This window comes from Pongo pygmaeus, chromosome 3 (assembly GCF_028885625.2).
Source record: "Pongo pygmaeus isolate AG05252 chromosome 3, NHGRI_mPonPyg2-v2.0_pri, whole genome shotgun sequence".
In the NCBI taxonomy this organism is placed as follows: domain Eukaryota; kingdom Metazoa; phylum Chordata; class Mammalia; order Primates; family Hominidae; genus Pongo; species Pongo pygmaeus.
The window spans coordinates 197,434,091-197,448,589 of NC_072376.2; positions in this window are offsets into that span (position 1 = coordinate 197,434,091).

Consider the following 14,499-nt stretch of genomic DNA (forward strand, 5'->3'; position numbering starts at 1 on the left):
TTCCTTTCTCCAGCCACGCCCACCCTGCCTGTTACAGCACCTGAGCATGAGGATAGAAAGAAAGGATGGGGCAGAGCAGGGGGGAAGGGCTGTGTCTGTCCACTGGGCCGGGCAGTTTGGGTCTAGGGGAGGCTGTTCTAGGGCTCCTTTTCCTTTGAAAGCACAGGTAACAGATGACAAGCAGCATACAAAAGCCATTGACTAGTCCACACACTTAGAAAGGTGGAAAAGAGGAAATGGGTATTTTCAGTAGAAGACAAAACAACGTCCTAGTGGCTGGTCATCCTCATGGATCACCACGGTATGAGCACCTTGTACAGGGCATCTGGTCTGCCGAGAGCTGTCAGAGCCATTTTCTCAGCCACCTTTTTTTTTCTTCCTTTTTTTGAGACAGGGTCTTCTCTGTTGCCCATGCTGGAGTGCAATGGTGCAATCTCAGCTCACTGCAACCTCCGCCTCCCGGGTTCAAGAGATTCTCCCTGCCTCAGCCTCCTGAGTAGCTGGGATTACAGGTGCCTGCCACCATGCCCGGCTAATTTTTGTATTTTTAGTAGAGACAGGCTTTCACCATGTTGGCCAGGCTGGTCTCAAACTCCTGACCTCAGGTGATCTGCCCGCCTTGGCCTCCCAAAGTGCTGGGATTACAGGTGTGAGCCACTGTGCCCGGCCTCAACCATCTTAAGAATAAGGGTTTAAAACTGGCCGATTCCTTTTGGTGGAGTGACAAAACCTATAGTCACAGAGACATTTGGAGCATACGAAGCCTTGCATCTCGGCCTCCATGCCTAGTTTTCTACTTGCCACTGAAGGCAAGGAAACGATGGCCAAATCACAACCTCCTTATGTTTGGGTACTTTGTGGTCACTGCTTACAACAGAGTTCAGTCTCTTAGGAAAGTGTGAAATGAACATTGTCTTGAGTTTCTGCGAACGTCTCTGGTCCACCAGTGATCAATTTGTCCAAGTTTGCCTGGCTTTAGCACTAAAAATCTCACCTCTTGGGAACCTCAGTCCCAGGAAACCCTGGCAGTTGGTCACCTTGCCTGCCAGTAATCTGCTCTAAGAATCTTCATTTTAACAACTTGGCTCGTTAGTAATCTGGATTCCTTGTAGTCTGAAAGTATTAAATTACTCAAGAGTGTGTTTATTTCCCTGCTCTTGCAAGGGCAGTCTAATGAGGATGTGAGCTCTAGGCATCAGCTCCCCTGGGAAAAGTTGTAACATACCAAGGGTGACATACTTTTCAGGGACCCTAGATGAAACCTTGAAGGCTATTGCTAACATGTATCGATGCAGTAACACCTTTTTCCAGAATGCAGAAAAGCTAAGACTTGGGACCAGAGAAATTATGGTAGAAAAACTGGAAAGCTCCTGAGCTCGTAGCTGAGTTGGGAAATGCTTGGAGAGGAATTCCTGGGAGAAACCGAATTGTGTAAGGGTCCCCCATGCTGGAATTGATGTTCAGAAAAGGAAGAAACTCCACCAGATGGGGAGTGGGAAAGGTAGTATGTTCCAGTTTTTAGTTTTTAGTCACCATTTCTGTGACTTCTGAACAGCTTTGACCTCCAGGACAGACCAAATGGACCCCTCCGATTTTCTCAGAATTGTAGTATTTATTTATGTCTATATCATATCTGCAGACATGTATTACGCAGGTTTCTTCTGCTGTGTTTCCTCAGCTGCAGTTTCATAATTTATTCTGCCAGGCTCAGCATGTCCTTGACATACCAAACCATTAACTCAAAATCAGAAAAGTTCTGTGAGGTCGCTAAATTCTTTCCTCTGATGATCAGCCTGCACACTAGCTGAAAATAAAGTCACTGGGCTGGCAGAGAAAAAATAATTGGCCTAAACGGTCACAGAAAAGTCTAAACAGAAGATTGTCTTTCCCTCTTCACTTGCAGTGATTTATTTTCGCGGTTTTATGAGACTTTAATGAGGAAACCTTATCTGTACGCCTGGTAATTATCAACCAAATTTCCATTTCCTGCCAGAAAATCCACAATAAGCAGAACAAAAATGGTGGAATCTGGAGACTGTTTGGCCTCTGACCTGTATGGCTGAGGAGTAACTCACTGCCACACAGAGCATGTGACTAGCAAGCATGTCTGTGACTTCTCTTGTACAGTTTTGCTTAAACTAAATTGCCACATTCAATTTAGTATAACTCAGTACACGTAGACTCAAACACCATGAAGCGTCCCGGACACTGTCCCATGAGGTAGCATTTGGGCAAGAGAAAGTACAACTTCCCTCTTCATAATTTAATATAATTTCTAGTCTCATCCAGTTCCTTCTGTTGGGTGAATGAGGTCATACCTGACACAAGGGTCTGACAAGAGGCCATGAACTTTGTGTCTTGGAAAGTTGGGTTTTTCAACACAGATTGCAGCTCTTGCCTTATGAGTGACGATGCTACAATTTGGGTCACTGAGGAAAGCTACTGTGGGCACTGACTCCAGACTTAGGGGTGTGGATGTCCCGGCATCCTGAGATTCAGGTGGAGAGCTTGTCGATGCCATGGCACCGGTCTCTGGGACCTCTAGAACAGAAGGTACAAGAGGGGAGCTCAAATGAGCACACCAGAGAGATGGAGGCTGTGGGAGTTGAGAGTCTTTGTAGAATTGCAGGGTACTGCAGCACCCACAGCAGCCAGGAAGTCAGAACACGTCTGAATCTTCTGTTCTAGTTTAGTTAACAAGGTGAGAATCCTTTTTTCTTACACTTTTCTCTAGGTGTAAAATTTGTCGTGCTCTGAAATAACCTACAAATTTATCTCTGCTTGTTCTGTCATTGAAAGAACTTTGCTCATACTTTAATTGTGTCTTTATTGGCATTTGGGGGCCAGTGATGAAAAAAAAACCTGAATAATAATGTAATGACTTATTTTAAATTAAAGAAATACTTCCCAAAAATATTTCTCAAGTCACCGCAGGTAACACTGGGTAGGTTTGTACCAGGAGCAAGTTCTACTCCAGGAGAAAATGAAATGGCCCAAATTTGCTCTGGCCCCCTCTAGAGCAAGGAGCATGAATTCCTTCACTCTGTCTCTGCGTCCATCCCCATCCTGCCCTTCCCCACGGGACACGGGTAGGAGCAAGACGCCGGGAGCTAGAGGCTACTATACAGCACGCAGTGGCCACAAGCTTTGGGCACTGCTGGGCTTTTGTTATCTTTTCAGTTATTAATCAATGCATGTCCTTTGACTCCTTCTCTATATTGCAGGAGTGTTTATATTTGGCAGGCTTCCTGGACTAGTGAATGAGCTGGGCCAGGGCTGTCTGCTCTTCGTCTTTCTTGAGGGGCCATTACCATTAAGTCACCTGCTATGACAGCAGTGTAGAAGGGGCTCTCGGCACACCAATATCCTCCAGAAGGAGCACGCTCCAAGATCAAGGCGTTCTATCAGTTAAGACCCAGACAGTGTCCTGATCTGGAACAGTGCTGTCTAATAGAAATATAATGAGAGTCACATAAGTAATTTTCGGTTTTCCGAAAATAGTGACATTTAGAAAAGGATCAGGAAACAAGTGAAATTAATTTAAGTATATTTTATTTAACACAATATGTCCAAAACATTATTGTTTCAACATGAATGAAATAAGACATGAAATATTTGAGGCATATATATATACACACACACACACGTATATGTGTATATGTATATGGTATGAAGTCCTTGAAATCTGATGTGTATTTTATACACACATTAAATCTCAATTTTGACTAGCCACGTTTTAAATGCTTGATAGCCACATATGGCTAGTGGCTACTGTGTGAGACAGCATGGATCTAGAATGTTTATTTATTCCAACTAACTCCATAGCCTCAGTTGGTTGCCTTTTGTTGCCATGGGTATGTGAGTGACTGTACTTAGTCATGGTGGACACTTTGCCCCACAAAATTGTGCATTCCCTGCGCTCTGTTATTTTCTCTCCATTATCTCATTCTGGACCAAAATTTAGAGCTAAAGTTAGAATTCTGGTAGTCCCAGCTCTTCTCTGCCTTCAGAGAATGAGGTGACCATTAGTTCACCACAAACCTTCAGACTGGAAAGTTTAGACTACTGATTCCCAAAGTGTGGTAGGAGTAAGAATTCACTGATTAAAATGCAGATTCCTGGGCACAACTCCAGATGCACTGATGATAATTTCTGGAGATGAGGTCTGGAAATATGCCTTCTATCAACATCACGAGATGATCTAATACACATCAGAGTTTGAGAACACTAACATAGACTCTCCACTGAGGATGGTTTATCTAGGAACTTCAGGTTCTTTCTCACTCAGTCTTTGTTCAGCTTCCAGCGACAGACAGCCCCCGTTCTCCCCTTGGCAAGACTGCTACTCAGTCGCTGTCCCATATTTTATAGTCACCTCGCTCACAGTCAGCGGCATGCAGAGACCTATATAACACCCAGCAACTGAGAAGCCGCTCTGCAGTGTATTTTTAAGACTGGAACTCTCCTTTTGAGCTTCTTCCCTCTATTTTTGTGTGTGCCAAGATAGCTCTGTATGGTGCAGCACCTGAAACTTAAGTCACTTTTCTCTCAGGGGCTTTTAGGATATTTATAAACATCTTCTCGTTAATCTTCATTGCACTCCTGTAAAATAAATAACAAGTGAGATTGCCTTCATTTTGCAGGAGGGAAATTGAGGCATCAGATAGTTGACTTGTGAAGACACTTTGGGGGCAAAATAAGTGATTAAATCACTTTTCTTTTTGGCAGCCATGCCCGTGTCTTCCCCTTCCCTGACCACTAAACTCTTGTGGTCACTGAAACCCACGGGGAAGAACTTCTGATAAAAGCATTTTTCTGAAGATGCTGCGTGTGTCAGCATCCTGCCTCAGGTGACAAGATGGTTGTTTCCGGGCTGTGCTGGAAGACTTGAGGCAGGAGGTGTGCTGTTCCATTTCATACTTGCTGTGGTTTGGATCTGGGTCCCTGCCCGAATCTCATGTTGAATTGTAATCCCCAGTGTTGGAGGTGGGGCCTGGTAGGAGGCAACTGGGTCATGGGGATGAGTGTCTCATGAATGGTTTAGCACCATCCCCCTTAGCACTGTCCTCAGGACAGTGAGTGAGTTCTTGTGAGATCTGGTTGTTGAAAAGTGTATGGCACCCTCCTCACTCACTCTCTTGCTCCTGCTCTGGCTGTGTAATGTGTATGCTCTCCCTTCACCTCCTGCCATGATTGAAGGTTTCCTGAGGCCTCCTCTGAGGTCAAGCAGATGCCAGCATCATGCTTCCCGTACACCCTGCAGAACCATGGGCCAATTCAACCTCTTTTCTTTATAAATTACACAATCTCAGGTACTTCTTTATAGCAAGGTGAGAATAAGCTAAGAGGATACTCCTTTGGGATACCGTGTCTTCTGGAAAGAAGTTATCTATAGCTCCCAAGTCCCTGCAGCCCAGTGATGAGCATTTGAAATGAAAGCGTGGAGGTCTTGCCCTTTCTCTCTACCTCTGCTTCCCAGTGGGGCTGACAGAGCATTTCTCATTCAGGGCCGTGGCAGCCACAGGGAGGACTCGATGCCCAGGGATGCTGGGCTGTCGTTTCTTAATGTAGTCCAAAGCCATTTCTGCCTGTAGACTTGAGGAATCTTTCTGTCAAGAGAGAGGAGTGTGTGCAGAGCGACCCCAGAGAAGGATTCCTTTCAACAATGTTTGAATTGCCGTGTTTTGTTTGGCTGCTTGATGATCCTTTTTCAAAACATATACTTTAATGCAGGTATTTTATATGTGTGTTTTCATAATATAATTTCCTTCTCTGTCTTTTTGTTTTAAAGCTCTTCTTTTTCAATTGTAGGTTCATTTTGATCATAAGTTCATTATAGAAATTTGTAAAATACAGAAGGTTTAAAGGTGAAAATTAAAATTACCTACACTCTTACCAGCCCCAGAGATAACCACTACTATTTTGGTGTGTTTTCTTTAGTTTTTTCCTTGCTTTTTAAAAAACATATTTGACATGACCAATATGAAGAAAAACCAGCTTTTTCTTGTAGAAGCCTTGGTTCATTTCTTGGACAGTGATGTTTATTCACAGACCTGGGGTTTGAGAATGTCAATGGATATGTAATTGTTTCTAGGTCTTTTTGGTGAAGACAGCTAGAAAATAGATATTTAAATATAAAATCTCCATGAGTTTTTACTGGTATTCCTACTTCAAAAAAATCTCCATGAGTTTTTACTCTTATTCTTTTACTTTTTTACTTAACCTCATCTATTTTATATCTGCATCTCCCTTCTTTCACACTGAGAAGCCTGGTTCTCAATGACACAGGAATGATATATGTATTAGTCCATTCTCACGCTGCTGATAAAGACATACCTGAGACTGGGTAATTTATAAAGCAGAAGAACTTTAATGGACTCGCAGTTCCATGTGGCTGGGGAGGCCTCACAATCATGGCAGAAGGCAAAAGGCATGTCCTACATGGTAGCAGACAAGAGAGAATTGAGACCCAAGTGAAAGGGGTTTCCCCTTATAAAACCATCAGATCTCATGAACATGAGAGCAGAATGGGGAAAACTGCCCCCTCATTCAATTATCTCCCACTGGGTCCCTCCCACAACACATGGAATTATGGGAGCTACAATTCAAGATGAAATGGGTGAGGACACAACCAAACCATATTAATATAATTAGAATATTCCATATTAATTCATATGCTTTATTCTATATTACTTATACAATCATCTCAGAATAACAGTACAAATACTCCCACCACCAATGTGATTACTGAAAACAGTGTTTTTACTACATATATTTTCTCTATATATCCTCCCCCTGTTTTAAAACGATTGTACTATTTCTACACTGTCAAGACACAACCACTGCATGATGTATGCTCACCTCTGTTCTGTACGGACTCTACGTTTACTGTTCATTACCGGAACTCACATCAATGTTTCTCTGGTCATTTTTATTGTCTGAATCTTGTTCTCTAGTAGATTCTTCAGAAAGGATCCATGAGGACAATATTTTCTAAATTCTTTCATGTTGATAACAGTATGTACCTTTTATTCTTGAGAAAATCCATTTTGCTGGTCATAAAATTCTTGGCTCACATTTTCTTTCCATTAGTATCTCAAACATGTTAGTCCATTTTCTTCTGCCATAAAGCATTGTGTTTGAAAAGACTTTTCATTATAAATTGCTTCCTGTTTTTGCTTAGATGCCCAAAAAGATTTTTTCTTGTCTTAAATTCCAGTCTAGTTTGGTTTTGGTATTTGTGGTTCTGATTGATATTCACAGGTATGTGGTGTGTTCTTTTAGTGTGTAGTCTCAGGTTTTTTCTTTTTAATTTCAGGAAAGTTTTCTTGCTTTGTTGGGTTCCCAGCTCATTTTCTTGTACTGACAATATTTGAGGGTCATCTGGATAGATGGAGAAAATAAAGAAGCCTATGGTGCCAGTAAATTCACTGGATTGGGGCTGTCCACTCTAGTTAACAACCTTACTGATGCCCAAGACTGTATTGTCTTTCATGAACTTGTAAAAATTGATGTGAAGCCATCAGATAAAGATGTGCATGAAGAAGACATAAAGAATAGAGGATTTGAATACCCACACCTTCCAGCACCACAGATTAATGATTGCTTTCCCAAATATACCTGTTCCTGTCCCAATGGGTACAATCTAAAGGAAAATGGCGGAGAGTGTCAAAAGATCACTGTGACCACTCTGGTATCAAAAGTCAGTGTTCCTCCAAAAAGGACTTCTGTCTGGGTCATCCTTCCCCTTTTGCTCTAAGCAATGGCAGCAGTAGGTGGATACTTGAGTTGCAGAACTGGCAACACAAGAACATGAAAGGTGTGATCTTTGACAATCCTGTGTACTTGAAGAACACGGAAGAGGACCTGTTAATGGACATGGGTAGACATGGTGCTTCTGGTGGATGCACATGCCCAGTAATACCGGTGATAAGCACAGATGATGACTCAGCTTGACTTCTAAGACCAGCCTCGACTTTTGAGGTCCACATCAATAATTCCCTACTTTGGAAGGGTAACAAAGCCAGAAGATGAGGCCGTTTCTTCCTCCAGCCTGGAGAAACCTCAAGATATCTCTGTTGTGGATAAAGCTTGTGTATTTGACCCTTGCTGTGGTATGAGTTTGTCCCCATCAAAACTCATGTTAAAATTTGGTCCCCAGTGTAGCGGTGTTGGGAGGTGGGGCCTAGTGGGAGGTGTTTGGGTCATGGGGTTGCAATCCTCATGAATGCTTTCAACTCCTTCCTTCCTCACAGACACTGACATGATGCAGGCCTTAGAGCTATTGGTAGCTTGACCCCATCTACTTGTATCTTGGGGTTCTTGGGGATACTTTGTCACTCAGTTTTGTTATAAATGTCTGTCTGGTTGATTTTGTTGTTCAATATTTTTAATGTGGGGATTCAGGGAGATTAAAAAAAAACAGTCTCTGCTGCCATTATTACCTTCCCAGAATCTCTTTCAACTTTATTTTTTTTTTATTAAAAATGAGCGTAATGAGCCTGGGGCTCCCTCTCCACCAGGCACATCCCCAGCCTTGTACAGGGGTTGATAGCATGTTGCTCTTCCTCTGGTGCTCAGAGCTCCATTTCCACAGATACTATCTCAGTGCACACCCATAAGCCACCATTTCTTTTCCATATCCTTGAAGCAGATCACAGCCATAATGAGCTACCCACACACATTCTCCAGGGGATCTCTAAAGGTGCCAATTGTTATTTTTGTCAATGCTTTGATCATAAAATTGCACAGGTTTTGAGACACCTATTTTAACCTCATTTTTTCCATAAACTCTATGACATTTAGTAACACAGCTTTACAGAAGGTGAAAATTTTCAGTAAAACATATCTCATGTTATTACGGAAACAGCTGCATGTATTCATGTATGACACATATGAAAGAGCATTAAAGATAAATCATTAAAGATAAATGTATAGAAAACTACATGAGTGAATAAAACAGAACAGTTGCTAACCCAGGAAAAAACACATGGTATTAAGAAAAATAATCACTGCAAAGTGAACAGTGTTGACATAATCATAATATTTGAAACACTGATTATCACTCTAAGTACAACTTGTGAAATAATCACAGTGAGAGGAAAAGATGAGTGCAGTGGGCACTAGGAGTCAATAGATGCTGTCTAAAAATGTAAGAAATAATGTCATAAACATATTGATTACAGACAAAACATGGAGATATATACCAGAAGAAAAACAAAAACTGCTAAAAGGTCAAACCCAGAGGACTTAAAGGAATGGAACAGGGAATTACTGTTTTTTTTGTTTTGTTTTGTTTTGTTTTGTTTTGTTTTTTGAGACGAGGTCTTCCTCTGTCACCCAGGCTGGAGTGCAGTGGTGAGATCTTGGCTCACTGCAGTCTCTGCCTCTCAGGTTCAAATGATTCTCCTGCCTCAGCCTCCCAGGCTGGAGTGCAGTGGTGAGATCTTGGCTCACTGCAACCTCTGCCTCTCAGGTTCAAATGATTCTCCTGCCTCAGCCTCCCGAGTAACTGAGATTCCACCATGCCCAGCTAGGTTTTTTGTGTGTATTTTTAGTAGAGACAGAGTTTTACCATGTTGGTCAGGCTGGTTTCAAACTCCTGACCTCAAATTATCCACGTGCCTCAGCCTCCCAAAGTGCTGGGATTACAGGCATGAGCCTCTGCACCTGGCCTGATTTCTAAAATATGTACATGCACTATTTCCTTGTTAATAATTTGGGAAAAAAACATTTTAAAAACCATGCTGAATACAAGGTTATGTACTTTTCAAGGTTCTTATATTAAGTGCCAAATTGTTCTCAGAAAGGATACATTAATGTAACATTGTTGAGATCATGTATCACCTGTGATGTGTCATTCCATGTGGATGGAATTCCATCAGGGCAACAGGCCTGACAGCTCCCTGCTACAATTTGAAAAGAACCTTTGCCAGTTTCATGGACAAAATTAGCATCTTATTTATTTACAATTTTGATTACACTTGAAGTTATGTGATTTTAAAAATGTATATAAACTATTTGTATATAGTAATCTATGTTCTTTACTCATTTATTTACTGAGATATTAATCATTTTCTTTTTGATTCATGTGAGTTTTTTAAAGATTAAGGAGGTTGAGCATGGTGACTCATGCCTGTAGTCCCAGCACTTTGGGAGGTTGAGGCAGGCAGATTGCTCAAGCCCAGGAGCTGGAGACCAGCCTGGGCAGTGTGGCAAAACCCTGTCTCTACAAAAAATACAAAAATTAGCTGGGTATGGTGTTGTGAGTCTGTAGTCCCAGCTACCCAGGAGCTTGAAGCTCTAATGAGCTGTGATTGCACCACTGCACTCCAGCCTGAATGACAGAGCAAGACCCTGTCTCAAAAAAAAAAAAAAAAAAAGGAAGAAAGAAAAGAAAAGATTAAGGAAACTGATCATTTATTATATTTACTATAATTTTTTCCACTTTGTTCTTTTCTTGTTTAAGAATCAATTCAACTTAAATTTGCTTAATTTTTGACACACAGAACTTCAGAATTTTTATACTTCTTTTTGTGGTTGCTGTCATTTTTTCTCAAGATTTAAAAGTTCATCTTCTCTCTCCCACCACCCATACCAGCATCCAAAGTTTTGATGAATAACATTTTATTACCACACTTGACTTGGATAGCTGCTTTTTGCTGGGATAAGGACATTCTGTATTTGCAGGGGAGAAAATAGACAACACTTCTGTCCACCATCATGGGCATGCCTATGTGAATGAGCTCCAGAACCTCTAGAAGTGATTCAGAGAAGAGCCTCATCAACCCTGACACTGGCTGTCCTGTGGCTCTGCTGGCCCTCCCAGTCTTTGAGAATCCCAGCAGTGGCAGCTCTGTTATGTGTTATTGGTGCTGAGCCGGCCCTGAGAGCTGCTTTCAGGATGGCCTTTCCCTACAAAGTAAGGGGCCTGACCCTGCATGACATAAAAGTCCTTCATTAAGTATTTGCTTAGCACATTTTATTGACTCTAAATAGCTCTCTCAACATTAAGTTGTCTGGTCCCTGCTGGACTTACTATGATCTGTGTTAATTTGATTGCTAGATTGAATTTTCTTAGGTCAAGCTGATAAATAAAATAGGTGAGACAGTTTTCCCCAAAGACAAATAAAATCTCATCAGCCACATTTTATATCTTGTAGCTCAGAAGAAGGCCTGCTGCCTCTCTAACTACACTCCCCCAAATATTTTGTTCTGGCTACACCAATGAGCTGTTTCTTGTTTTGCCAGTAGATACTTCTGATCAGGACTAGTTGCAAATGGTCCACAGCATGGCTCCAAGTGAGTTGTGATTCACTCTAAGGAGCGTTTTCATCTTCAGTGTGGTTTGTTTCAAAGCAGAAGCCATTTTCTAGCCCTTTTTTTGTTATGTTGGTATTAAAAGTACTAAAGAACTTGCATCATACTGCATTAGATGTGTTTATGCAACATAGCAGAACACAATTAATTTCCTAACCTGCACAAATTCTAATATTAAAATTATGTAAAGCATAAATGCTCCTTTTGGATTCTTAAAAGGGCCTAATATCTACTAATATTTTTCTTCTTTTATTAAATTTTTTCCTGTTTTTCATTCCTGGTTGAACATTGTAATCACGTGGGAATTTTTGTTAAATATCAGCACTTGGTCCCCCTCTAGGCCTTTTGAATCAGAATCTGCAGGGTGGAGCCTGGACATCAGTACTTACAGATAATGTCCTCCAGCAATTTTGGACAGCCAGTTTTGGGAACTAGTGACTCTAGTTCAAAAATGTTAATTCATTATGACTATCATACAATACCCATAGAGAGACAGCAATCCTCCTTAGGAGTGTATAGAGGCCATCTGATGGGAGCTTTGGGGTCATATGAAAATAGCATGGGGGACCATTGGGGGACAGCTTGGTGGGGGATATGCTGAGGGTATGTCTGAAGCAGTTCGCAAAGCAAGCCTCCTGTTTGGACTTATTTGTCTCAGTCCATTTGTGCTGCTATGACAAAATACCTTAGACTGGGTAATTGATAAATAAGAGAAATGTATTGCTCACAATTCCAGAGGCTGGGAAGTCCAAGACAGAGGCATCAGCAGAGTCAGTGTCTGCAGAGAGCCTGTTCCTCATAGATGGGGCCTTCTTTGTGTCCTCACATGGCAGAAGAGGGCGAGGGCGCTTGCTCGAGGCTCTCTTACGACGCAGGAGAGACCCTACATCACCCTCATGACGCAGGGTGCTACCTTGTCATCATAAGGAGGAGGCCTCCACGTCTCCTTTTCTCTGGACCTGCGCCCCTGCCCTGTCTGCCACTCTTCCACGTCTGTGGGAGTGCAGGAGGTGCTTGAAGCACCCTCTCCTTCAAAGACAGGGTGGAGGCTCAGCTCCCTGCACGTCTGCTGACATCACCCTGGGGCCAGACGTTCTAACCAGCAGAACGTCAGGGGAGAGAGGAGAGGTGGAAACAAGGTTATTTCCACTTCCTGATGCTGCTGAAAGGTAATGAAAGGCAAATCTGACTCTGAAGGTGTGAGAAGGAAGGAGATGCTGAGTGGGATTCTTCCTCCTCCATATGCTCAGCCTTGGGTGTTCAGGACTCAGCTCCTTTCTGTTGTCTCTTCTAAGGTGTAGGAAAAATGACAGTACAAGTGTGTACCAGAGTTTTGTTGAAAAGTTGAACTAAGTGTGGTAAAGACAGAGCTCATTTATGTTTTCTTCTTTCTCCCCATGGCTGCACTCCCTTTAGTATATGACTGAAGAGGGAGGCTGCTGGAACGTCAGAAAGAAACCCCTGCCCTCTGGATTTCATGTCATGCAGCCTGTCACCTCTGCAGTCCTGCTACTCTCTGCAAAACATTTTCTGCATCCAACTTCTCCAACCCATCCCTACTCTGAGGAGCGCTGTCGAAATTTAGGTGATCTTCTGACCAGAGCATCCTAACCTGTTTTGCTTTATTTACTTATTCAATCATTCATTTATTTATTCAACAGACAAGTATCAACTACTTTGTGGCAGCCTTTGTTGGGTGTTGAAGGAGACCCCCCCAAATGAAAAGACACTATCCCAGTTTTTGTTTTGTTTACAGAATAGAGAAAACTTGAAAACAAATGATTACAATATAGTGTGAGTTGTTTTGTAACAAGCAAGACAATAACAAGAACCTGAAAGCACACCAGCGTTACAGAGCATCTAAGATCCGAAGGACAAACGTTTGCTAGACAGAGTGGGCAGGACATCCGGACACAAGGCCAGCGCAAGACAGTTGAGAATGGCACAGCCAGGGGCTCATCTGTGAAACTTGTCAGGGGGCATGGAGAGATGCAGGGGAAGCCAAGCCCCAGAAATGAGTTGGAGGCAGAATTTGGAATTTAAGTCTATAGGAATGAGAGAGATAAAGGTGGCTTTGAAGCAGGTCAGCAACCTGCTGTTGCTGAGAGACCATTCTACAGGCAAGGCAAAGAGCCGACTGCAGCCGTACGTCCAATGGCCAAGAGTGACGTCCTGAAGGAGGCAGCAGGTGAGGAGCCTGGCAGGAGCACGGGTCATTGAGCTTCCTGTCACCAGCCCCTCTGCGTGAAAGCACGTGCCTTCTTTCATTACATTACTCCTGTTTTCCCTGAAATGCTCTCTATGCATTGCCTGTTGCAACAGGAACATTTTGTCCCATAGAAATGAAAATTCAATCTGCTCAAAAATGCAATAATGTGGCCTAGCGCGATGGCTCATGCCTGTAATCCCAGCACTTTGTGAGGCCGAGGCGGGTGGATGGCCTGATGTCAGGAGTTCGAGACTAGCCTAGCCAACATGGTGAAACCCCGTCTCTACTAAAATTACAAAAATTAGCCAGGCATGGTGGCGAGCGCCTGTAATCTCAGCCACTTGGGAGGCTGCCGCAAGAGAATCGCTTGAACCCACAGGCAGAGGTTGTGGTGAGCTGAGACTGCACCATATAGCACTACAGCCTGGGGAACAAGAACAAAACTCCGTCTCAAAACAAGACAAAAAAAAAAAAACCAAAAATGGAAGAATGCAATGACTGTAGTGTAAGTTCTTTGAAGACAGTAACCATATTTTTCTCTTCTGTGTATCCCCAGAATACAGCACAGTACCTGGTGTGAAGGAGGAATTCGATAGATTTTTGATGAGGTCAGGCACAGTGGGCTCATGCCTGTAATCCCAGCACTTAAGGAGGCTGAGGTGGGAGGATCCCCTGAGGCCAGGAGTTCAAGATCAGCCTGGGAAACATAGTGAGACCCCATCTTTACAAGAAATTTAAAAATTAGACGGGCGTGGTAGTGTGCCTGTAGTCCCAGCTCCTCAGGAGGTTGACGTGGGAGGATGGCCTGAATCCAGGAGTCGGAGGCTGCAGTGAGCTGTGATCACACCCCTGCACTCCAGCCTCTGGGCAAGTGGTAGTTTGTGGTAGTTTGTTATGGCAGCCATGGCTTGCCAGCAACCACTAAAAGCTAGGAAGGGACAAGGTGACAGAGTGAGACCCTGACTCAAAAA